The 26,954-nt window shown below is 41.7% G+C and overlaps 1 protein-coding gene and 1 long non-coding RNA gene across 4 annotated transcripts in view; one reads left to right on the top strand and one right to left on the bottom strand.

Annotated features, from left to right (window-relative positions):
* Positions 1–26,954, top strand: part of LOC127476606 (uncharacterized) — a 623,146-nt gene that overhangs the window by 459,210 nt on the left and 136,982 nt on the right. The window lies entirely within an intron of this gene.
* Positions 22,626–26,954, bottom strand: part of LOC127476638 (uncharacterized) — a 63,202-nt gene continuing 58,873 nt past the window's right edge. For 2 of the 3 annotated variants that reach the window (XR_007906689.1, XR_007906690.1), the window contains 2 exons: positions 26,348–26,443; positions 22,626–22,769 (listed from right to left, as the gene is read on the bottom strand). This is a non-coding gene — a long non-coding RNA (uncharacterized LOC127476638). Of the gene's footprint in view, positions 22,770–25,349; positions 25,468–26,347; positions 26,444–26,954 lie in introns of those variants that run through there. The other variant, XR_007906691.1, reaches the window with a different exon arrangement.

Here is a 26,954-nt window from a genome sequence, read left to right as displayed (position 1 = left end):
AAGGGAAAAGAGAGAGAAAGCATTAATAGAGATCAAAGTAAAAGGGGGATGGACAATAAGATTACTCTGGGGTATAGACTTGATTTAGTTAATGCATTGGGCAAGGCTGGAGAAATATATAATTTTTGTAAAGCAACACAGTACACTGCAGGAACAGAACAGAGGAACTAGAAACAATGGGGAAAGAGATAACAGGGAGATAAGGGGGAGTATGCAAGGACAGGAGGAAAGAGCAGAGATAGAGGTGGTGGTGAGCTGTAACATTTCAGAATCACAGAATCATTAAGGTTGGAAAAGCCCTCCAAGGTCACCGAGTCCCCCCCTGTGCCCGATGCCCACCTTGTCCCCCAGCCCAGAGCACTGAGTGCCACGGCCAGGCCTTCCTGGGACACCTCCAGGGATGGGCACTCCAAACCTCCCTGGGCAGCCCCTGCCAAGGCCTCACCACCCTTTCCAGGGAGAAATTCCTCCTCCTGGCCAACCTGAGCCTCCCCTGGCACAGCTGGAGGCCGTTCCCTCTCCTCCTGTCCCTTGTTCCCTGGCAGCAGAGCCCGACCCCCCCCGGCTCCCCCCTCCTGTCAGGGACTTGCAGAGCCAGAAGGTCCCCCCTGAGCCTCCTTTTCTCCAGGCTGAGCCCCCCCAGCTCCCTCAGCTGTTCCTCATGGGACTTGAGCTTCCAGACCCTTCCCCAGCTCTGTTCCCTTCTCTGGCCCTTCTCTCTCTTTAAGGTTATTGCTGGGTAAACTGTGAAGTAATAAATATGAAAACAGACAGAACAAAGCAGGCTGGAGAGAAGCCCTCTCCTAGGAGAGACCACTCTTAATCTGAGGGGGTCCAAGCAGAGGTCACTGCTGTTACTCAGGAGACACATTCCCAAACAGCCAGAGCCTGGTGCCCTGATGCCGTGTTGCTCCTGGTGCCTGTTGTTTTCCCAAGTGGGTAATACAGTATATTGCAGACATACTGCTCAGGGAAAGGAGTAGCTATTGCTCTTGTAAGGTCTGACTGCAAACCAGCAGTGGGCTCTTGCTTTGCTATACAAGGCAGTACCTTTCCTGGTTTATGCTCAGAAATCAGTCCCTGATAACCCAGATCATTTCCTGGGTTAGTGGTAGGGCCTCACAGGTTTTGACATAATAAAATATATATTTCACAATCTATATACACACCAAAATACTACACTCAATACATACACACAGTGTATGTTAAGCCAATAATAATGAACACTATCATTTACGTTTTCAGTTACTCATCACCCAACATTATTCTTATTAGAATAACCAATAAGATCAAGAGTTGGTTCTGCTTCCAAATTAAAGAATACGCAAAACCAGACTGTAAACAAACATTTTCAATTAAAAAATAGAACAACAACAACAACAACAAACCCTTCACAACAAAAACCCTGAAAAATTAAGAACACTAGTATCTGAAATGAACAGAAGGGCCTTGGGACATAAATGAACTCAGAAACTCAAAATCATCTAAAACTTTTTCTGAAGAAAAGGAAAGAACTTCTTCAGAGTGCTTCCCGCCCTAATGGGGTGATAATCACCCCTAAAGAGATATTAGCTACACACTAGTAGGAAAATAAGAAGCATGAGAAAGCTACATTTTAGAGATAAAAAGTGTAAGAATAATTTGAGAATGGCCCCAAATCAAATGTTTTCTACATAGTAAAAAGTGTCTTCACCTCTATAAATAGAACATAAAAAGAAGAGAATATGTAAAGATTCTGTAAGAATGGATTTAAGAATATTTGTAAGGAATTTATTTTAGAATGAGTACTTTTCTTCGGCTTTCAGTAAGGGAAAAAGTGAAGAGTCTAAGGCAAAAACCACACAGTCTAATGGGAATAAAGTACTGAAATGGAGGCTGCCACTGTCAAAAAACCCACACAGATCAAAGGATTTAATGTGCTTACACTGTGAGGACCAGAGTCTCCATTCCAGAATACATGAAAGCATCGAGAGATGAAGTGCAAGTGAAATAGGAGAGGCCTCTATCAAATGGAGGTGAGGCACTGCCTGACCAAAAAGGAGCTGAAATCATACTTATACTTCAGAGAGAGGGCAAAAGGTGAGCCAAATAACAGCAGATCCGTTAGTTTTTACCTCAATGACACTCAAGGCTCTTGAACACTTTCTGTAGGGAAGGGTAATGGAAAGCAGGGATGTAAATGGAGCAGGAGATCTGGCTGGACCAGCTGCCCCAGCCTGCCGTGTGTGGCAGTTCTGCTTTGCTTCCCTGGCACAGAAAATGGGACAGGTCCACTCACTAAACCCAGGAACATGGAGATTAGGTAAAACATGTAAGGAACTGGCCAAGAGGAGAGAGGGAGAAAGGGAGAGTAATGTAAAATGCCAAGTCAGGCATTTGTTGACTAATTAGAGAAACTTGTGTGAAATGCTGGGAGTGTGGCACCTGGAAATGACAAGAAAACAGAGCACAGTGTTGAGACCTTCTCTGGAACAGCTGCAAAGCTGCTCCCCAGATCTCAGTCAGGAAGAAGGCAGGAGGGTGATTAGAGCCTGTCCCCTAAGAAGAGATGAAAAAAAGACTAAAAGTATTTCTTGTTTAGCCCAGCAAAATGCCAGCTGCAAACAAATACATCTGTGTTCAATGTACACAGTGGGAAGGTGAAAGAAGTCCAAAGCATAGTGCTGGCAAAGGATAAATGGGTAAACTGGCATGAGACAAGGCTTGCAAGGACAGGTGAGCCCCTCCAGCCCTGTGCTTTCTGTTCATAAGCATTTCACAGCAATAATTTAATCATAAATGCCTCTCATGGTGTTGAGTACACTGAAATTTGTCTTGCACTGAAGACACTGTGTGTCAGTTTGGTAACCAGAACATATATTGCACTCTAATAATATGTTTCTACTTACTTGGGGGGGGAGGATGTGTGTCTTTTATCTCTGTATAATCAGAGGGAGCAAAAAAGCCCTCTCAGCAGACAAACTCAAAAACAGGCATAAGAACACAGGATAATTCAGCTCAGAAAGGACTTCAAGGTTTCAAGTCCACCCTCCTGCTCAAGGCAGGGTCAGCTGCATGAGGTTCAATGCTGGCACTCACGGCTTCACCCTCTCTGGACTTAAAAAGCTCCAAGAGTGGAGGCTGCAGTACCTCCCTTATCAACCTGTTCCACTGATTAGAGATTTGAGAAGAATAAACTATTTCCCTATATCCAGGTGGAAAAAAAACCAACCCCATCCCACGTCCTCCAAAACACAACCAAACAATGAAAGTGAAGTTAGCAGAAAAAGATTATAGGTAATAACATAACAGTTGCCTTAGCTCAGACTTCTCTCTTTTATGAAGCACTCAGTTAAATACAGAATAGTCCTAAACCCTCTGCGAAGAGTTCAGGTACAGCATAATGTTTAATTCTAGCCACCACTTTCAAATCTGAGTGTGAACAGAGCTGGAAAGAGCAGTGATCTAAATTGTCTCTTCAGATCCTTTCTTAACCCTGGGATTCAACCACAAAGCACAAAACAAGCAGCTCTGGAGGGTTTGCCACAGTTTGCCTCCTTGTTTGTGCTGTGGTAAGGATCAGACACCATGTGCCTCAAGAGACAGTGAGAAATTATTTGTTACACTGAATAGAGCTCCTCACTTTGTTAGATCCTTGACACCTGTTTGGGAATCATCAAACATAAACTGTGTCCTTTAATTGCCCCGCACACCCTCTGTCCCACTTTCCTTCCAGAAACCTCAAGGACAGTCCCCATTCCAAGATGCTCAAACATCTGAAGGCAATAGAGAATGAGATATGGGTTGTGGGAAGGAGAGCAGAAGCAGGATGTAAGTTAATCCAATTCACTGTAGGCAGCGTGACAGAAATGGGTCTTTAAGATGGACATCAGTGTGCACAGTCCTTGGAGGAAAGTTCCAGGAGGTTATACCACACTTGAGAGCCAGCAGAGAGGTGCAGCAAATGAACTGACATTACCTTCCCCTTGTGGGTTTTCTGAAGAACAAATTTAATCTGACCCAGTACAGGAATACTTTAACTAAACTACGGATTTATGCAAACGGAGAAAAGCAGAGATATTTTTATCTTGGCCTGGAAATGCATACTGAAAACAAAACCATCTAGTGCCTGCTCTGTATGGACTGCAAAGCTCAACACAGCCAGTGATCAGTGTGGGTGCATGTCAGTGTTCACAAGCTCATTTAAATGTTCATAAGTGAGTTAACAGGCCTATATCTCCAAAAGGAAAAATATTGTACCAGTATCAACTAAATATTTGTTGATAATTTAAATAACTTTCTTGATTTTCATTAACTAATCACTGATAAAAAGCTGTAAAACATCTTTGCAATCTTTCCAAATATAAATCTTTTAAAAGATACTACAGATCTGTTGAATTTCTCAGATACCTATAATTCTGGCAGATTGATGTAATGAAGAAATACGAATTTCATAGAAGATTCTTTTTTCCTTTACAGGAACAAACATCCTAAACTATTTCACAGTGTTTCAAGTGTGTCCTGAAAAACAACAGAATCACTTCATTTCCATGAAAGAATGCAGGCCCAACCCCATTTGAAGGCAATCATTTCTGTTTGTGGCATGTATCTTAAGCAAACATACCATTATGGCCAGAAATACTTCAAGACAATTAAATTAAGTTTAACCTATGAACACTGCTGTTCATTCTTCTTGCATTAGTATAGTAATCCCAGAGAAACAGGTCAACATATTTTAGCTTTAATGGAGCACCCCATAGATATTCATTGACCCTAAAAACATTTATCTGGTGACTACTTTAGTTAATTGTATTACTTTATTTTCCTGTTCATCCCATTGGTGCTTTAAAGGAGCCACTGCTTTTTTTATCTTTGATTCAGCTTTTTGTTTGTTTAATTACCTCATCTGAAATTCTGCTTTGTAAATCAATCTCTTCTTTCAAGAGCTGATTAAGAGCAAACACTCAAACAAGCCTAGACACAAACAACAGAAGTTTCCCATCCTGGTGCCCAGAAGCTGCACACACTTTTACCTCCGAGTGATTTGGGATGTTTTCAGATATTGAACACATTACTGGTTTGAACAGATGTGGACTTTGTCTGGAGGAACTTTATCTCCAAAGATTAGTCACCATACCTTCCAGGGATGGTGACTAATATACTGAGGGCCTTGGAGTTTTTGAAAGGCAGAACCTGGAACCACAACTCTTGCAATAGCACTTTTTCTCTCTCAAAAAAAAATGTTTTTGAAACCTTAATTGCTGGTGACACCAACAGGGCTGACTGGAAGTGTCCACCACAATCCTAAAATGCATGTGCATTGTTGGAGGGCACCAGCAATTTCCTCCCTTTCATTATTCAGTAGCAATTTCCTGCATTGCTTTTGACCAATTGCTCTTATCCAGTTACTAACTTACATAAATGGAGCTAACAGAATTGCAAATGTTGGACAATATTTGTTTCAGGCCAATAAGGCTTGAAGTTCTTAAAATTCTCCAACTCTCTAACCCTTAAGATTCTATAATTATTTCCTCTTTCCATCCCATCCCTCGAGAGTGGCTGCATTTCTGAAACTTGCAAATCACAGTAAACAAAGGCCAAAGAATTGGCTCTTTGGGAGTAGAATCACATTTGGGAAATTTATTCCCAAATATGAAGAGAGGTTTTTAGAAATGAGAGGCAAAAAGCCAGGAGAATAGTCCTCAGAATTAGTCTGTACAACGTGTGTATCTCATATCTCATTTTTTTTTTTCAGATAGGTGATAGTGTATAATAGCAGTCACAGGTCACTGTAGTATCTGAAACACTTCAAAAAGTAGCAGAAATCTTTGTCTTCTCCAATGATCTCGATCATCTAATGCTGACATTACAGAGCTGCCAGACAGCTCTTCTGCCACTGTCAGATCCCACTTTTTATCCCTTCTGTGCACCATTAGGCTCTCCATGCTCTCTGCTGGGGTGTGTGCAGAAGAAATGATGTTGTCTGGTGTTTTACCTTAATGCCTGTATGTACCTTGGAGTGCAGAAACAAATTCCACTGAAATTATGTGACAAACACACATCGAAACCCAAGCACTTCCTTGTTTATAGCCCCAAATATCTCCATTTTAAATAAGCCTTGCCCAGGATAGAATTTGCAGAACCAGGTTAGGCCTACAGATAGTGCTTCATAAATCAGTGTGGACATATCTAGGTCTATAGGGGTACAGAAAAGAAAGACCCAAACAGAAAGCTCTTGAAATAACATTGTGTTAGCCTGGGTGTTTTTTAAAAAAAGAAATTTTGGCTTAGAGCAAGGTCTGTGATTCTTTGCAGCTGTCATATGCTATTGTGGCACAGGATGATTCATTTTAAAGTAGTGTAAAGGAGACAGCAAGAAAGACATGCTTTTACTCTATTTGCAGTGCAATGAATCCATGAAATACCTCACTAAATTCCAGTCATTACATTAAAAGAAAATGAAGATGTTGGGCATATTTCATATATGCTCGAAATACTGCACAGTGATGCATAGAATAATGTGTCTAAAAGGTTAATGAGAACTTAATTCCAAAATAAACAGTGAAGAGGACATGCAGAATTGCCACCTGGAATTTCTGAAACCCTACCCAGAAGTCCCCCCTGACACAGACACATGAAACTGAGAACGAAATTCAACTGTTTCCATACCTGAAGACTGAAAAGATCAAAGATCAGAAGCAACAGCTTCTGTGTAAACAATAAATCAGGATTCTGCAGCTTGAGAAAGATGGTTGAGGGAGAGACAGCAACGTCCTACACAGTTGTGAAGGGAATGGGAGTGGAAAGGGGGATTAGGTGGTTGTTTCAGTTTGCATGGGTTTTTTTTACCAGAAGAAGGTGGCATCCAGCAAAGGTTTAGAAGAATTGAATGTGGGGTGGGTAAGCCACAGAAGTGAACCACAAAAGGGAGATTGGACAAATTAAATGAACAGATAGAGGGTAATGTCCCAGGAAAAACTCAGAAACTCCCCGAGGCACGAACAGTAACACGGAGACTATTCCAGGGAAGTGCCCCAAAATGTTTCCTCCAGTCCTACACTCCATCCTGCTGGACACTGCCAAGCACAGGACTGAGCTGGCTTGGTGCCACACACATGTTCTTGCACTGCCCAAGGCAGTGGCACACTCGACACATGCCAGCTAAATGAGACAACCTCGTAGCATTACACTGCTGGACCCCGTATGCCCTGTCCCCTGCTCCAGCCTCTTCCATCGGGGCTGGAGGCTCAAAAAGGCTGTTGTTAGCTAAAAGGCACCCCCTCACTACAAGATCACCCACAGAATCACTTCAAACTGCAGAGCTTAAGAGACCTCAGGAAATTCTTCAAGCTTTTACCTCCAGGGTAGCTTATCCCATATATTTTTCTCTGCCATCACACTACGGAAAAATTTGTCTCCAGTTGCCAGTTTAGCTCTTGCACTGGTCCAAATCCTGACTTAACAGGTATCTCAGGGATTCAGTGGAAGTTTCACCATTCACTTTGAAAGGGTAAGATTTGATGTATTTGATGATTTAACATTGCTGGTTTGGTGTTTGTACAAAAGTAGCTCCAGCCATGAAGAATCTCAGCATCTCTAATTCCACCATGGACAGCCTGGAAACTCCAGGTGCCCAGATCTTTCAATAAGAGGCATCCCAAACCCAGTGGAAAATATTTGCAAAGAAGTTATAATAACCATAATAGCAAATTATTTTTATTTTTATTTTTTTTAAAGAATCCTTAATTGGACAAGACTTGCCAATTCATTATCATTGTCTAAGGAATTCCCAGTAAGGAAATGGTGTGTGCTCTGTGAGCAGTGCCCTGGGTTCAGATGGAGGGTTGGTGCTGAGATACTGAGGCAGAAGGCAGTTGTGTCCTGTGCAGGACGTCAGTTTTGAAGTTCCTGGCAGCAGTGATAGTTTGAAAAAATGCTTAAATATTAAGCTTTTAATCTTTTTGTTTATACTTTCATAAAGTGAAAGCCAAAAACATTTAAAGTGAAAAATTAGCTCATAATGTAGTTCAAGTCACAGTATTAAAATGTAGCATCGTAGTTTCCATGTTTCTTATTCTGCTGGTATGAACAATTCAGCAAACACAACAAAATAAAAAATATTAAATGCTGACGTGCCATAAATCTGCATTTTTTTCCCCCTCAAAAACAGTATTTCTATGAAGAATCCTACCTGTGTGTACTTTCCAGAGATAAAATGTCCTGGTAATCAGCTGGGTATCTGTAATCCTCTACTCCCTGTGCCTCCTGCTCCCTCTGTCCTCACTGAATTCAATGCTGTACTTCCCTTCACATCCATAGTGCTGAGTACAACTTGATTATAATGAAATACTTTTCCACTTGGTCTTGCACTGGTGTTGCTGCCACTGATCCTGCTTTTTCCCTCCACACTACAGTTTATTTTGAACTCATAAGTGTAACTATTGGACAAGGCACTGTTTGTGGCTGAGGTCTGGTTATGTACATTATAACCTTGTCTCAGTTCTCCTGGGAAAGTTGTTGCTGAGGCCTGGGAAAGGATATGAGCTAAAGTGCTGGAAGATAAGAAAGGTAATCATGCTGACAGCAGAGCAATATTTGCAACAGTAATAGCTGAGAGATGAAGAATTCAAGGAGGAAAACTACGGACACCAAGTAGCACACAACCCAAGGGAAAGAAAAAGGGTAGCAGAGAGCATCTCAGCCCATTCCAGGAGGTGATGGAGACCAACACTCCAACAGTCCCTGGTTAGAGGGAGCTCACTGGGTGCTGTCAGCACATTAACACTGAGCACACTAGTCCCAGCTACCTGTGGCTGTGGTGGAAGCCAATCGAGGATGCCTTTCTGTTCCTGTGTGTGCGCTGAGTCTCTTAGGGATGCCTGAAAAAGCAACCCCCAGGGTGATGGTTGCACCCAGAATGCCCTCAGAGATAAAAGACTGGCTTCCTCACTGGCCTCTAAGTACCACAGGAACCCAAGGATGCCCACAGTTTTGCTTTGTTATGGAGAAATTGAACTTCTGCCCCACCAAAAACATAAGGATTTGGGGATTTCAAGAAGCTCCAGAAAGTGAGATTGAAATCTTACCACATAGCCAAGTATTTCCTTTTTTCCTCTGAGAAGTAAACAACTACTTATGATATTACATGAAATGGAAACTTTTCTTCTGTTTATAAATTTTTTTCTGCTTGCTGAGTGAAATCAATGCACAAGGGAAAAGTGAATGTGAAAGAACAAAAGAAAAGACAGTGAGAAACATAAGTGGAGTAAATACTTGAGACAGAGCTGTCTGTGCCAGCTCTGACTTTGAAAGAGCATTAGTTTTAGTCAGTACAGAGGAATCTGAATTCACTACGTCACAGGCCATCCATTCAACAAAGTAATTCTGATCCATTTTTATTTTTTCTGACTGTATTTCTTACTTATTTGCTGATGCTTTCTTCCCCTACCAACCAGTCTGGAACAAAGTGCTTACATTAAATGAGAAAATTAATGGCCAGTGTTGCTTCCCCCACCAGCTGTAAGATCACTAAAATGCTCTGAAACCAAGCAAGAGCAAATTATAAATTTCTAACATCCTCATTTGAATCCACAATATGCCCAATATCACAGGGGTCTACAGGGAGCCCTCAGCCCATTGTTGCCCAGAGAAGGAAAAGAGAACACATGAGGTCACAAGGCAGGGTAAAGAAGTCCAGCAGAAGATACTGTATTAATTTGGATTAACAGATGGGATGGATCACTCCCTGGAGCTTCTCTCCATTAGAGGTTCTGTGAGAGCTGATGACTAGCTAAGCCCAACTTACAGACAACTGGAAAGGCAGAAGGTGCTCGATTTAGTTAGTCTTGAAAGAAGAAAACATTTATATTACTCAGTTCTAAGCCAGTTCAGTCTAACTGTATAACTTGTTTGTGTATTTTTCAGTAAAAACAGTAAATCTCAGATTAAAAAAAAAGGTCACAAGTAAGAGATTGAGAAGCCACAAGAAAGAATGAATTCCAGACAGGAAATTATCTTCAGATTCAACAGTTTGTTCTCTTAATCATTGTTATTCAACCGACAATATCAAGATGAATACCTGCTTTCCCTTAACGCTCTCCTCCTGAGAATACTGGCACTCTGTAGGCTGCCAGACTAAATAATGCATTTCTAAGTTGAGGAGGCTTAAAGAGTCCAGGAAGACAACAGTAACAAATTCTGAGGAACAGCACTGGGGGCTGGGATAAAAGGCAGACCAGACAGCCTCAGTGGCAGCCATAAAATACAAATAAATCTGGATTTACCCAGATATAAATGTATGAGAGAAGCACACACCAGACCTGTCATTTGGATTTTTGTTCTTTTTTTTAATGTTTTCCAGAAAAGCTTTTACTTACCCATATCCACACTTCTTTCTTAGTAATAATATTCTGGAAGGGAGAGGGGTTTGAGATCAAACCAGTGTATGGCTTGGGAGTACTGTATATACATACAGACTGTATGTACCATAGACCAGTACTATGTTAAACCAGTTGGTACAGCATTGCAGAAATGAATTAAACAAGATAATGAGTTCTTACTTATCTACCTATCCATGAGAAGATCTCATTCTCATGAAATAAAAAGCCTTTCTGGTCAAGAGCAAAGTAAAATCAGGAAATTCATTCCGCTGCCAATCATGTAATTTCTCTGCAGTAAGAACCTTTCAGATCTTCCTTTGGTTCTCTGCTGGACCAACTCTTAAATAGAGCTTAAATCCAGAACACAGCATAAAACCACAGCCAATATGTTCAAAAAACCACCTCAGTTGATTTCCCACCCACCAAAGGCACAAGCTCCTATCAATCAGCATCACAAAACTGCCTGAAGGTACCTTGGAGCTGTGCAGGAGCTTTGCCCACGTGCCAGAATGGCACCTCTGGTGTCATGTGAGTTCCATGAACCACTCTGATCTTTCATCTGGGGGTCAGCTCCAACCTACCAGCTGTTTTCACTTCCTTTAATTTTTCTTACTATTTCTTTTTTTCTTAATATTTCTTTTGGGCTTGTTTAAGTGAAAAAAAAAACATGCTGACAAAGCAGAATATTTTCACAGAATCATAGAATATGCTGAGTTTGAAGGGACTCACAAGGATCATCCAGCCTAACTCCAGGCCCTGCCCAGGACACCCCAACAATCCCACCCTGTGCCCCAGAGGATCATCCAAACCCTCCTGGAGCTCTGGCAGCCTTGGGGCTGTGCCCACTGCCCTGGGGAGCCTGGTCAGTGCCAACCACCCTCTGGGGGAAGAACCTTTTCCTGAGATCCAACCTGAGCCTGCCCTGGCACAGCTCCAGCTGTTCCCTGGGTGCTGTCCCTGGTCACAAAGAGCAGAGATCAGTGCCTGCCCCTCTGCTACCTCTAGTGAGGAAGTTGGAGGCTGTGATGAGGCTTCCCCTCATTTTCCTTTTCAAGGCATCTTAAATGCTTCAAAAGATTTATGTAGGTCTGGGAACATCACATTCCCTGTGGCTTTTTTCACAGGTACCTTTTTCACAGGTAACCCTTCTGTGTGCATTCAATGCACTTGTTGGCTAATTCAGCAGCAGAGCCAGACATCACTCAGCACTGAAACACTTAATTACCTCTGAGACTCTGTCCTGTCCTTCTTGCAGCCCACATCTAAGAGGATATCCGAAAATACGCAAAAATATTCTCCTTATGAGACAAAAATTCCTAAATATTAACTTGTGAGCTGCCTTCTAAGAGTCTTAAAATAATAGAAACAATTAAAGGTAACTTTATTATTTCTTAACTTTTCCTGTTAATATTGTCATAGAATCATCATAGCACCACAAAATGGATTGAGTTGGAAGGGGCTTTAAATCTCATCTTGTTCCACCCCCTGCCATGGGCAGGGACACCTCCCACTAGCCCAGGTTGCTCCAAGCCCCATCCAACCTGGCCTTGGACACTTCCAGGGATCCAGGGGCAGCCACAGCTTCTCTGGGCAACCTGTGCCAGGGCCTCCCCACCCTCACAGGGAAGAATTATTAGAAATAACACAGTAAGAGGTGTTTCATAGAAACCTCTGTTATCCTGGGACTATTCTGCAATCCAGCACTTTCCTCAATCCAGTCTCAGACCACAGCACCCATTCCTGCAAAGACTACTACTGGCATTATAACAAAGATCATCAAATGTGAAAATCATTCTGGAGCCACAAGAGTAAAAAAAGGCTGAAGAAAACACCAGAAATTTTAACCAAGAATTTATCTGATTTGATATTGCTGCTCCTCCTATAAGGATAGGTGAAAAACCAGGATGCTTCCAAAATCCCTGCCTCTTCCTGGCTATCATCCATGCCAGCTTTGGGAAACTCTTTTCAGAAACTTTGCAAGGCCTGCACCCAGAAAGGAAACTCTGCTACACACACAAACACTCTGTTGATTGATCTTCCAAATTCTGGAGAGGAGACCTTGTCAGGAAAGGTCCACACATGGAGGAGGCAACAGCTAGAGAGCTACCTCTGCTTCCCTGAAAGCCACCCCATGAGTGGTTTTAAAGTATAGCTTTAAAGTATGGCTCTGGTTCAGGACACTGTCCCACAGAAAGACAGCACCATTCCTTTCACAGCTGTCTGGCACTGAAAACTTCTGTCTCTGATTTCTTCGATGAGCAAATCAAAACAAGGTAGTCCAACTAAGAAAATGGCCAGCTCAAGGCAGGCCCTGAAATGCAAGTGTACCACCTCTTCATCTTACTGAAAATACTGGATTCAAAACTTACCTGTCTACCACCCTGCCAGCCTCACCCTGTGCCTGGGGAGATCCTGGAAGGGACCCTCCAGAAGCTCTGCAGAGGCACATGGAGGACAGGGAGGTGACTCGGGACAGCCAGCACAGCTTCACCAAGGGCAAATCCTGCCTGACCAACCCAGGGGCCTTCTGTGATGGAGGGACTCCATCAGTGGGCAAGGGAAGGGCTGTGGATGTCATTTATCTGGGTTTCCATAAAGCCTCTGGAGAGATGGAGCACCTCTGTGATGAGGAAAGGCTGGGGGAGTTGGGATTGTTCAGCCTGGAGAAGAGAAACTTTGGGGTGGCCTGATTGTGGCCTTCCAGGACCTGAAGGGAACCTACAAGAAAGATGAAGAGAGACAAGGGCCTGGATTGCCAGGACAATGGGGAATGGCTTCCCACTGCCAGAGGCCAGGGTTAGATGGGATAGCTGTGAGAGTGGGCAGGCCCTGGCACAGGTTGCCCAGAGAAGCTGTGGCTGCCCCATCCCTGGGAGTGTCCCAGGCCAGATTGGATGGGGTTTGGAGCAACCTGGGCTAGTGGAGGTGTCCCTGCCCATGGCAGGGGGTGGAATGGGATGAGCTTTGAGGCCTCTTCCAACCCAAACCATTCTGTGATTCTGTGATTCTATTATTCCATGATAATTATAACAATGCAAGAAGGGGAGTAAGGAAGTTCTCCACACCCAAACCACAGCCCAGACTTTGGCAAACTCAAACCAGAGTGTGACAGAACTGAACATAAACACGTGAAGCTACAAAATGGTACTTTTCTGACTTACTCTGTGTCCAAAACAGATTATTGGAGTGATTATTGCAGTACAAGAGAAATCGATTTGAGTCTTGAACTTAACATCAAAATTCCCTGTTGTTTCCACCGGCTCAGTGGGAAAATTTGGAAGCTGCACACACACTGATTCTTCTTCTCCCCTCCAAAGCCATGAAGATCTGAGAAGCACTGTGAGGCCATTTTGGGAAGGAGGGCACAAGCTGATGATGTGAGACGTTTGTTAGTCCTTTGGAGCATCATAGGTTCAAACCCAGACCACAGAATATCAAGTTAATCTTGTTTGAAAAGCCCTGTCTGTGCTGCCCAGAACATCCAGGGCACAGGGCTCTGCACATAAATGCCATAACTGGGAGCTATGCACACTCTTCTTTTGCAGGCACATGTGGAGATTCACGGACCTGCTTTGTATCTCATGTAAAAACACAGGGCAGCACTCAGACTGTTCCTTCAGTCCCTCTATGGCAGGTTTAAAACCTAAATTAAAAGTAACTTCATAGCAGAGCTGGAATAAAATATTCCAAATGCTTGCTCTTGCCACTTCATCATTATTAAAATGCTTTTACCCATAATTGTTCTCATTAGAACAGAAAAAAAAGCAAGAATATAAACAACACTGAGCTTGGTATGCAAGGGATGGCATCTCTGTGGCTGAAGTGAATATGCATCACAGGCATGTTCCTCAAATTGGAGTCAACAATTATTCCACATATGGGAAAGAATGAAGTTGAAAATGAATAGGAGGATGTGACAATCTGCCAAGTTGTGTGTAAATGTGATGGCAGCCTGAACAGCCTGGATGTAAGGAAAAGATTCCCAAAGATATTCTTTTACAAACATTATGGGTTCAAAGTGTTTTTTTCTTTTACTTTTAAAAGATGCTGTGTGTACTTCCTTGATCAAAATGACTCATTAGGAAGAATTTATATTATGCATATTTTCCCCTTTAAAAAATGAAAATATGCCTTTAATTATTAATTATACTTGCTAAGAAGTAGATTTCATGGCTACATTTGATGTCAGGATTTGTCTCTCCCTGGTCCATTGAAATTAGTGTAAGGTCTCTGGTGTTTGGAGCTCACTCTTGTCACAAATTGCAATATGTCAGCTTAGAAAATCAGTCTGAGTGGCCAACTGTTCTGAACAAGGGGCGTTCCTGGACAAAATGACCTGCTGCCCACCAACAGCATGATTTGAGAAAGGGCATTTCAGATCCTTTTAGTCATCCTTTGAATTTTAAAATTTCGTTTTAGAAATTGGTTTCCATCTTGGACTTCCTTCCCTCCTCTTGTCCTAAATACACGAGAAAGATCAAAGACAGATTTGCCGGTTCACTAGTACGTGTTATGTTCGATTTTCTTCTGTCACATTCACATAAGTAAGAGCAGATGTTGCTAGAACATTCATGAGTTTCGTTCTGAAGTGTGCAGCCAGACATTTGTCAGGCTAATTTGATTTCCTGAGGACTGCGAGGAGGGTTCTGCTGGATAGTTCCCATCTGTGACACTGAGCCACTCCTGCCAAATTCACTTGAAGCCTCCAATGAAGATGTTCTCCTCTGAATTTTTGCTAAGGCTACTTTTTATTGGTTTTCTTCAAGAAGTTTTTCTTCCTTTCTTTCCCGCTATTTACGCTGCTATAAGGATGGGGAAAGATTTCAGTGAAAGAATTTTGTGTTCTCCCACAACTGAAGAAACATTGTAATTTAAATACTTACATACATGTCAGATGCAAACTTTCTTTTTGGACTAACTGCCTGCAAACCATTTTCTGAGAGACTTCTGGAAACAGCAAATCTCTTTATTGTGCATTTGTACGTAAAAGATTAAGAAGCATTTTGCAGTGCCTTAAAACAGCCTTTAAATTTCAAGTGAACTTTATTGTATTTACTCATTCCATATTTGAATTAGTAAATAAAATTCAATTAAAGAGTTATTAGTGATTATTACCTTTGAATAAAAGATGTCAAAGTTTTTCACAGGACTGGAAATGCTTCCAGATTTAGAGAAGTTATTAAATGGATTAAGGCATTATCTCAAAACTTAAGGAAGGTTTCCTAATGCTTTCTACATGACAAAAATGAAATTTGTGCACATATGAAAAGCCACTTCCCCTCCTTATTTTCTATAGGGATTGCACCTAGGTGTAACTTTTGGTAAGTGATGCACTTGGTTTATCCCTGTGAGTCAGACAGGGGCCCGAGGTGGGGGCTTAAATGAACATCACATCGATGGGAACACTGAGACACACAGTCCTTAATTTCTCAGAGCTTGAAGGGTTTCCTTCCTAACACCTGGTGTGGTGCTGTATGTGCCCGGGGGCTTTAACGCCATCCTCAGGCAGAGATTTGGAAAGGCCCTTTGTGGCCGAGATTTGGAAAGGCCCTTTGTGGCCGAGATTTGGAAAGGCCCTTTGTGGCCGTGCGATGGTTGCGGGGGAAGACCCGCTGAGGGCGGGTACCGGTACTGCTGGCTGTTCGGTTCCCTCCCCATCCCCTTCCCCATTCCCATGTTCCACCCCCATTCTCGTCCCCCTCCCCGTTCCTATCCTCATCCCTATTCCATCCCGGCTCCTCTCCCCCTCCCCACACCCATGTCTGTCTCCATCCCTGTCCCCATTCCCATCCACCTCCCTCTCCCCATCTCCATCCCCATCCCCATCCCTCTCCCCATCCCCATCCCTATCCCCATCCCCATCTCTATCCCCACCCCTATCCCCATCCCCATCCCCATCCCCATCCCTATCCCTATCCCTATCCCTATCCCCATCCCTATCCCCATCCCCATCCCCATCCCCATCCCCATCCCCATCCCCATCCCTATTCCCATCCCCATCCCTATCCTCATCCCCATCCCCATCCCCATCCCCATCCCCATCCCCATCCCCATCCCCATCCCCATCCCCATCCCCATCCCCATCCCCATCCCCATCCCTATCCCCATCCCCATCCCTATCCCTATCCCATTCCCATCCTGCTCAAGCCCGGTGCGGAGGCGGTGCGGGAGCTCCCCCTCGTGCCCCGCGGGGGCGGGGAGAGTGCGGGGTACACGAGGGGGGTATGGGGAGCACCGGGAGCACAAGGGGGGCACAAGGGGCACAAGGGGAGCCCAAGGTGTGCAGGAGGCGCTCCCGGGGACCGGCTGTCCCAAAGCAAGGCAGGAACTCGGGCACCTCCCGCTCCCCTGCTCGCACAGGATTTGAGAAGGGGGGTGAGCAACATGGGCATCACCGAGTTCCCTCTGTGTGAAAAAACCTTTGTCTCTTCATCTAGGGTAGTTTCTGCTAACGTAACTTTTCGAAAGGCAGAGCTTTGGAACACAACAGCACCCTCTGCACGGCTCGAGAGGCTCTATCCGACCCCCTATCCCTTCCCTTCCAGCTGCAGGGGGCACAGGGAAGCAGAGCCACCCCTCCCTTTTCTCACCTACAGCAGGACAGAGGGGACGCACATCCAACACACCTGGCGTGTTCCTGCGTACAGGGATGTCTCCAAGTGTGTGTAACGTTTTCATAGCGAAATTCTTAGGGAAAAAAAAAATCTTATTATTCATTCTAAAATGTCAAAGTCCTAAATTAAAACTGTAAATTTATTTGGGGAAAAAAAAACCCAGAAAGTGAAAATCTCCGGCCTGAGTTTTTCTTGTACCCATTACACGGATGAGGAAGTGTGACTGTTGTGTATCAGAGAAAGATAAGTCATCTTCATAAATATCTCCAAAGGCCATTTAGCTCTATCAGCAAACTAGGGAAATGAGCTATTTAGCATAGTTTAGTGACTGAGTTTTCATTTCAAGGTTGAATAATGTCTTAAATAAGAAAAACAAAGGAGGCTTTGAAATTTTTCCTAACCTTCAGCTCCAGTAACATGAAAACTAACTGCTGAATTCTGGGGAAGTGACCTATTTCTCAACACTTCAAAAAGCTTAAAACTGTGCAAATGACATTGACAAAAACACAACCCATGTTTTCTAAGCTCACTTCACACAATACGGCGAAAATCAAGTAGAATATAAACTGAATTCCTGGGAAAAGGCCTGCAGTTTCTAGAGGAAATGCACTTGTTGTTCTAAATTTTTTCTTGATTTTTTTTCTTCTTTTATAACATCTGACCAAACTGGATTCTGAAGAAAAAACTGATCCCCATGTAGTCAAAATATGTCCATTTGATGGAAAGTTCAGTTCTAATAACAAAATAAGAAGTTTTTCCTGATCTTGCTCTTCAGTCAGAATTTTTCACCCACCACTGCCACCAGCAGGAGAAAAAGTATTTTGGCTACAAATGAAAGGATGATACACTCAACATTTTACAACTTCTTTTGTACTTGAGTAAATAGTGGGCATCATCACTGTTTCTGAAGCTCCCAGAAGAGTTTGCTAAGAAATGAGGCTCTGCTTGGAAACAGTGCTCTCTGCTGCTTGCAGGTGTCCCTTGTCTTCCACCAGAAAGATGTCAGAAAAGAGAAATCCTTTAGCTCTTCCAATTTTGTTTTGATGTTATGTAACTGCTCATTGTAAACGTGGCTTTTCCTGGAAGTACAATCAGATCAGAGTGCTGTCCATACCCTCTGGCAGTCTAAGTTTCCTAGAGTGACAACAACAGGGAGAGAGAAAAAAAAGCCCCACACTCTTTGCCACCTGTAACTGAAAGAGTGATCATAGAATCAAGGAATGGTTTGGTTTGGAAGGGACCTTAAGAGTCATCTTCTTCCAACCCCTGCCATGGGCAGGGACACCTCCCACTAGCCCAGGTTGCTCCAAGCCCTGTCCAACCTGGCCTTGGACACTTCCAGGGATCCAGGGGCAGCCACAGCTTCTCTGGGCAACCTGGGTCAGGGTCTTAGCACTCTCCCAAGGAACAATTCCTTCCCAATATCCCATCTAACCCTGCCCTCTGGCAGTGGGAAGCCATTTCCCCTTGTCCTGTCCCTCCATCCCTTGTCCCCAGTCCCTCTCCAGCTCTCCTGGAGCCCCTTTAGGCCACAGCAGGGGCTCTGAGGTTTCCCTGGAGCCTTCTCTTCTCCAGGTGAACCCCCCCAGCTCTCCCAGCCTGGCTCCAGAGCAGAGGGGCTCCAGCTCTTGGAGCATCTCGGTGCCTCCTCTGGACTCTCTCCAGCAGCTCCATGTCCTTCCTTTGCTAAGGACCTCAGGGCTGGAGGCAGCTCTGCAGGGGGGTCTCACAAGGGCAGAGCAGAGGGGGAGAACCAACTCCCTCAACCTGCTGCCCCCTTGGCCAGCGATGCACATTTGTGATAGGCAGAGGTTTCCCCTGGACTGGGATGTCACTCAGTGGCAACTGAACAAATAATGCTGCCATCAGATTCTGCAAATAGAACTGCCATCAGACCTCTGTGATGCAGTCATCATCACTTTGTATAAGAGGAAAGGTATTAAATCAGACTGTTCAAATTACCGTGGTATTGCTCTGCTCTCCATTGCTGGCAAAATCCTGGCAAGAATACTTTTGAACAGATTAATACCTGCTATAGCAGAAGGAATTCTACCTGAAAGCCAATGTGGTTTTTGAGCCAACAGGAGCACCACAGACATGGTATTTGTTCTCAGACAACTGCAAGAGAAGTGTAGGGAACAGAACAAAGGTCTCTATGTAACCTTTGTTGATCTCACCAAGGCTTTTGATACCGTGAGCAGAAAAGGTCTGTGGCAGATTTTGGAATGTTTAGGTTGTCCCCTCTAGTTCCTTGAAATGATCATCTCACTCCATGAGGATCAGCATGGCCAAGTCAGAAAGGAAGAGCCCCTTAGCCTGTTTTTCCAACAGTAATTTCTTAATACATGATGATTTTCCATTGGATTTGCCAGCAAGACTGATACCTTTAATGCAGTTACACCCCTGCATGACTCATGCAGGCTCTTGGGCACCTGGACAAAGATCATGTAGCTTCCATAACACTCAGAAAAACAGAGGTCATGGAGCTTGTAAAATGGCCACAGAAGGTTAAACAAAGTCACTTATGAATGATAAGAAGAAGTCAGGAAAATATTTTGGTTCTGTGTATAACTTATACCTTACTTTTTTCTTATAACTATAAAAATTCAATGTCTGAACATTTACAGAAAGCACATTTTGTCTGTACATTCAAAATCTAGTCACCCCGATTTCATTAGGAAGGGTAATGCACACCTTCTGAGGAGCTCAGCAGGATTTCAGAAGAACTGAGGAGAAAAGCAGCTGGCATTACTGATACTTCTAGAGTAGAACATGAGAAATAAGATTAAAGTAACCTTCTTGGAAAACAAACACTCTCACAACCTCTTTTTAGAACACAGAGCATCTAGAAACCTCACTTTTTGATTGACTGTTTTGCAAAATTCCTTCTGTATCACTTTTTATATGATACATGCATAGATCTCACTGCAGCCAGGAATAAATCATATATATCTCTACAGCTGGTGCTGCTTTTGTTTGTGTAAAACCTTGGTTGTAGACTGAAATGATAAAAAGATGAACCTTTAGTGTTGGTTACAGATAAGAGTACAACAGTGCTTCAGAAGAGACATAAAGTGTTTGAAGTTGATGAGAAAGTTGAACATATGCAAACCCAAAACACAGCAACCCCTCAGCCCCACCTACCAAGCCTTTTTTTTTTTTTGCTTCTCCCCTGCTGTGTACACAGAAAAAAACCACAAGAACAGTTCAACAATTAGCAACAATCCTTTCACATCAATCAACCGTTATCCTTTGAAATGATGTGGATATATTAATTCTTCAAAGCAAGACACTGGACCAAATAATTTCTGCAAAAAAAAGCTGTGATCTGTTACAGACGCCCTTCAAAAGCTATGTATGAAAACAAGTGAACATCAAGAGTTCAAAATTCCTCCTTCTTATGAACACGTGGAGAAAACACATTTAATGAAGCTTTTGGGTTTTTTAGGTTGGACTTTTCAAACCCTCTCAAGGTGTCAGATGAATTGTTCATCTGTTTAAGGTAGGAATGTTTTTTGACCATCTCCTTGGAGGATGGACAAAATTTGTCTCAAACTCAAAATGAGACATCAAAGGTAAAAACATGCACATGGTGCTATGAGATAGGAATTTGCCACATTCTCATTAACAATCCATCTCTTGGTGTGACAATGACTTGAAACAGAAAGATGCAGCTGTATTTTTTCTTTATCCTGATTTTTCAGTGTAAATTTCTGAAGGCAGAACAAAGAGAGGATCCAGCGTAGAAGATACAGCCATTTAGGCAATGAACATGTTTTAAAAATTGGAATTTTATTCATGCTGACATTCTGGATGAGGCAGCCTGCTCTAGCATATAAATGATATAATTCACTAGTGTTAACATCAGTACTTACCAGGATCACAAAAGCTTGGAGGACATTGCAGAATCCTCAGTCACCAAACTGCAGTCTAGATAAGCTGCTTTACAAAATGGACAGATTCTGTTAATTCAAAATTTAAGACAGTGAATCACTCATTTTGGCACTTGTTTAGCATGTGCTCGAAAAACAAATTACATTTTTTGTTCCTGTCAATGGCTGGCTTTCATAGCAGCCACAAGAGACCAAAATCCCCTGCTGAGTGTTTGCTGGCTTGTTCTCAATATCCATCACTCTTCATCCCCTGTAAGCCTGACTCTGTTTCAAGCAAAATGAGGTCAACCTGACCTAAGCAGGACATATGAAGCCAAGTGTTTTGGGAATCTCCTCCAGAGCACACTCGTGTCAGCAAACATCCTTCTGCTGGCTGCCATGGGCGTTAGATCAGCCCTTGAACAACTTAGTTCCTGCAGAGAAAAATTCATCTGTGATCCTTGGCTCTATAAACAATACCTTCTACAAACAGTCTCACTCCAGAGAAAACTATTTTACGAGACTTTATTTTCCCCTGCTTCTTTTACCTTGATTACAAATATTGTATCATTTTCTATTCAAGTTGATCAAAACATCATGAACATCATGGAAACACATTCCCCTTCCACAGCTCATTTATAACCAGCCCCAGAACACACCACCTTGGGTCAGTTGACCATTTACCAAGATTCTTATTATCTTTTATTTGCCAAGCATTATTTAGGCCTCTGTAAGAGCTTTCTTCAATTGCTGACAGTCCCTTGCCACCTCCAATTCCATTTTACACATCACAATCCATCAGGAACATGACAAATTCTCTTCTCTTCCTACTGTAGCTTTTTTGCTGCCATTTCATTATCTTCAGGTTGAATTGAAGCAGCACTGACTATTCCCGTGCATTTGGTTTCTTTCTGACCTGTGTAAGGAAAACATACCTTGCTTCCATTTTCTTCCTTCCACAGGACATATGAATTTAAAATTTCACCTTTATTTATTTCCTCAGGCATAGCATTTACCAAGTGAATTCTTTCTCCTATGTATTTTATAAAAACACAGGAAAAAAAAGGAAATTCCACTTACACATGTAAATTATACAGATAAAAATTGCAAGCATTTGGTAAATATTATGAGGTATAGAACCATATTTTTACTTAAATACTTTTAAAAGGACAAGAGAAAAGAAGTGGTATCTAGTTAATGGAAATAGATTCAACAGTAGTTGATGCTGTATTAACCTCCTCTCAAATTCACAATTACAAATTAGTTACTTTACAACTTTGTTCAACAACTTTTGAGGGATTCCACAGGCTCTGGCATGATTGCATTATGCCATGACTCACAGCTAATGAATGTTTTCCAATTCTCACTTTCACAGAAATAAAATTCATGAATGAAGTGATTAGTTCCTAAAATAAGTTTTCCTTTCTAGTATTATAGAATCATTTTAAAACTGACCGTGATCAAACTGTCAATGAGCTAATTAACATGATTACTTTGAATTTATTAACCAGAACTTGGTTATATATATATATATATAAGTTATAGTAATTAGTGTTGGTTATATATATAGTCATTAGTCTTGGTTATATATATATATGTTATAGTCATAACATATATATAGTCAGTTATATATATATAGTCAGTAATATATATATAGTCAGTATTTTCTATTAATTATTTCATTAATTTTCTGAGAAGGGAGGAAAAATGACAGTCACCTCTACCTTCCAGTGAACAACAGAGAAAATTCTTTAACTATTATTTGAAAAGCCACAGAATTATGTGAAATAACATTCTGAAATCTGGATGGTGTTACTTGTCCAGTTTGGGGACATACTATCAAATCAAGACAAACAAAATTCCACATGAGTGTGTTATGCCAGATTCCATCTCTGTCCAAATGCTCCAATTTACACATGGTAAAACTGCAAGAAATAAGATTTTTGCTGTTCTGATAACAAAGCAAGGAAAAAAAATGATGGCTTACTGTATTTTAATGTTAAGTTTGTGGAAATCTCAGTCAATGATAAGATTAAATCTAAACTCTACGAATGAGGATGGAGAACAAGAGTTTTGTTTTCTTTTCACCCCTTCAATTTATTAGTCATTCCTAAGAGCTTTGTCAACAAGTGACCCCATCAAAGGATTCTATGCCTCTTCAGACTGTTCTTACACTTCCAAAACACTACTGTAGCTCTTTTCAGCAGCTCTCTGCCAGCTACTGAAGACTTTTTGTACTACTTCAGTTTCTCTCTTCACCAAATCCTGCTTTTTTTCACCAGCTCAAAGGAAATCACCAATGCTTCAGCGAAATGAAAATATGCAAAACCTGACAGTTAAAAAAAACCCAACCAAACATCCCCCTGTGCCCAACACATTTTGCTAACTATTGAATTTGTCTTTATTTCCAATTTCAGCAGCTGAAATTTTCTATGTGTTTGTCAGCCATGTGGAAAACCCCGGCACCATCGCTTCATTTCTGTGCCTAATTAGCTGCACAAAAACAGAAAATCACCTCTCAAGTTGCTCTTCAGCAAGCCCTGTTATTATTTTGAATATATTCCTCTAACAAGTACCAGCACTGGTGTTAAAATTTCTATTCAGCACACGTTTATCCATTGGTGCACCAGATTAAAATTTTTTTACAAAAATCTATTAATTAGCACTATATTTCTTTTATTTACAAGAAGCAGCAAATCCACTATTAACTTCTTATCAAATCTCCCACAAATAAGCCTATTTTCTTATTGTGACAAGGTTTAATTGAGCTATGAACACTCTGTTTTGACCTACCTTGCCCTGAAAAAGTGAACCAGAGAACATCTGATTAAGTGATAGCTTGAATGGATTTAACCTTTTTTACCAGTTTGCAATAAAAATGCAATAATAACACCCTTTCCCTGTTATTTCTGTATTAGCATTAGAAATCCTAAGAATATTCTTAAAGTCACCTCTAGAATGCTTCAGTAGAAGCACTAACAACCTTTAAGAAAAATCCTGTGTTCCCCAAAACACTCTGAAGTAATATTTTACCATCTGCTTTCCTCTACAAGAGCAATAGGGGTGATTATAATTCAATTACAGACGAAGGCAGGATAGGTGCAAGAGACATTCTTTCTTGTCTTTGCTAGAAGAAATCAGATCTGACTGTCAAGGGCTTGTACAAATGTGTAAAAATTGCATCCATATGTTATTTGCTTTTGCTTTCTTCCACAACAACAAACTGAGCAGGCTGTTGTGCACTGTGCTATGGCAGTCAGAACTTCTCATGCATTTTCAAGTCTTCAAGTATGTTTCCATTATGCTTCCTGATAAATCCCCAAATAAAGTCAGTCTGATATGATGGCAGACTAGTTCAGGATAGGTGCTTTCCAGGATTGTTGTCAATGTACAACCCGGATCTTTAATTTGTTAAAAAAGACTCCAGAAACCTTGGTGGGGCACAGGGTATAAAACAAGGACTCCTGAAAGCTCAGTGCCTGTTCAGACCACAGTGTAGTGAACCACCAGTGTGGTTCTAGATTATCTGTATTATGTACTGTTTTTTTGTCCAATATTTAGTCCTTCAATCAAAATGATTCTCTGTGAACTCATCAGCATAATTAGAAATACAGGAGACATGTGTGGTCCTTTTTAAGTCACCTGGAACCTAATCCTCGCCTGTGGGCTGGCTGAACCAGGTGCAGAGCACATGAGGCAACCAACATTTACCTGTCACTAAGAAAAATGCATTACCCAAAGGTACCTGCAGAGTTAGGATACTTGGGAGAACAAACTGGTTACTGGGAAAATGTTGGTTCCCTGGGAAAATGTTGGTTGCCTTTGAAAACTTTGTGTTTTATTGTTAAATGGGATAATAACCCATATATCAGTAACACACTGGGAAACCCAAAGAGGTTTGAAAATACTTTTTCCAAAGCATCAGCTCCAGAGCACAGCTAGTTCAGCAGATAATCAGATTTGAGGATGACACTTCTATTCCCTAACGAGAGCAGGGGATGGGAAGCATTTATCTAGTGACCATACACATAGTAATCTACAGATAAAGAACACGATGAGAATGAAATCAGGAGTCTGTTGCCACAGAAGGGTGGTAATGGCATCATGGAGAAAAGCCACAGACACCTCTGACACATGAGAAGGAAATGTGTTCTCTTTAGAACAGGAGTTCACACTGTGTCCTGGGAGCAGCTCTCACACACCCAAGATGATTCTCAAGGTACTTTCTGACAGCTATTTGACTGAGACTCCATTATGCTCAGGAATCATTTCTCTGGGATTTATGACATCACAAAATGAAGAAGACTGCTGAATACCATATTCTAGCAAGACAGAAACTGTCCCAATCTTTCCAGCAGAATTTGAACTTTTCCAGCATTTGTGATAGACACATTAACTTTTCTTTATAAATGATGCCTCCACGTGAATGAAGCCCAGGACAAGCTCCCACTCCACGCAGAGCAATGCCAGACTTCCACCAGAAAAGCTCCTTGTGTCACCTCTGCTTAGGCAGAGAAGAGAGTTTCACTCTCCAAGGAAAATATGTACAATATCCAACCTAGTTTGGATCAGCAGGGGACATCTGGAATCTTCTCTGCAGCAAAACCTTTTGATATGTATACCCTGCCAGTAAAAACAAACATCTACCTCATGCCAGCTTTACTAACAGCACAGTTTTGCAGACAGAAATAAGACCAAATTGAGGGGAAGCACTGGAGACTTTCAGTGAGAAAAATTATATGATGTTCTTTCTGTGATAGAAACAACTCCCTTAGTATTCTTTTCAACCAGATTAAAATAAAGTAAGAAAAATCCCTGTTTTTAATGACTCTCAGCATAGCTGTGAGATACATTCATTTGTGAGGCAATCTGTGTAAGAACATGCATTTTAAAGCATGCAGGAGACAGTCAACCTTTGACAAAAAACAGTTCACAACTTTAACACAGCCAAACTAGTGTTCTGCCTGTAATAATGATAATCCTTTCTTTGCTGTTGCTTAGGTGAATTACAAGGATGACTGACTCTTTGGTTCCTGTGTTTAAATATCTAACTGAAAAATCAGGCTGCTAACCAAGGAAGAGAGCATTAGCTTCAGGTCAATATACACACTACTGAGTACAGCAGGGTATTATACAATGCAAGATTCTTATTATCTCCTTCTTAATTCTTATTATATTTCTACTATACCAGCGGAATTAAGGTGAAAAAAAGACCCTGATCCATTCAAAGAAACCCATTAAGGACTAGACCTTAAGATAACATTACAAAGTGACAGAAATAATTTTTGCAGTAGCTACTTCAAATTTAACTTCAAATGTTATCATTGTACATTTTAAAATCAAAGTTATCAGGTGATTCGTCATTACTGAAATAGTGCATAAATATATATATATTCAAGACTTACATACCAATTTCAGTTGATCTTTTTAAGTAAATGCTTCTTAAACCTAATATAAAGTAGGAAAAACACTAGACAAAGAGAGACACATTAACCATACATACCTACAAAGCTTCTCTTCTTTAATACTGGGAAGGAGTAGAGGGGAGCAGTAATATCTATTCTTACTTTTTAGCCAAGTCCCAGTAGTATGTGAATATCTGTAAAACACAAACAGTAAGTACCTGGTAAAAGTATTTGAATACCTCTGAATTAAATAAAATCTTTCTCTTTATTGGCTTTAGCAGTGAAAGAGATCTGCCTAATTCAAAGTCAGGCTTTTTGGTTTTCTAATAAGAACTGAAAAGATGATTTATTAAAAAAAAAAAAAAAACAAACCAGCAAAATCAGTGCCAGAAGTATGGGAAGTCCTGAACCAGCACTTCTGCCTGTGCTTCTCCCCCTGAGCTGGGTGCAATCAGCACATTATCAGCCTCTGTCTCCCTCATCCCTCATCTCACTGCCAGGACAGCCTTCCTGACTTCCTTAGGAGAAAGAAACCGGACAACATGAGGCTCTAAACACAGCCAGAAGAAAGGCAGAAAGGAAGAAATAAAAGAAAACAAGTTCCCCACTTCCCATCTGTATCTCATTCTCTCACTTCAGCTATTTTTCTATCACATCCAGAACTGCAACTTCTCCCTGTAACTTGCCAATGAGCCTCCTCCATCC

The sequence above is a fragment of the Manacus candei genome, unplaced genomic scaffold (genome assembly GCF_025592945.1).
Source record: "Manacus candei isolate 608988 ecotype Guabito, Panama unplaced genomic scaffold, ASM2559294v1 h1tg000050l, whole genome shotgun sequence".
NCBI lineage: Eukaryota > Metazoa > Chordata > Aves > Passeriformes > Pipridae > Manacus > Manacus candei.
Note: the sequence above shows the minus strand (reverse complement) of the source record. Positions and strands in the feature narration are given on the sequence as shown.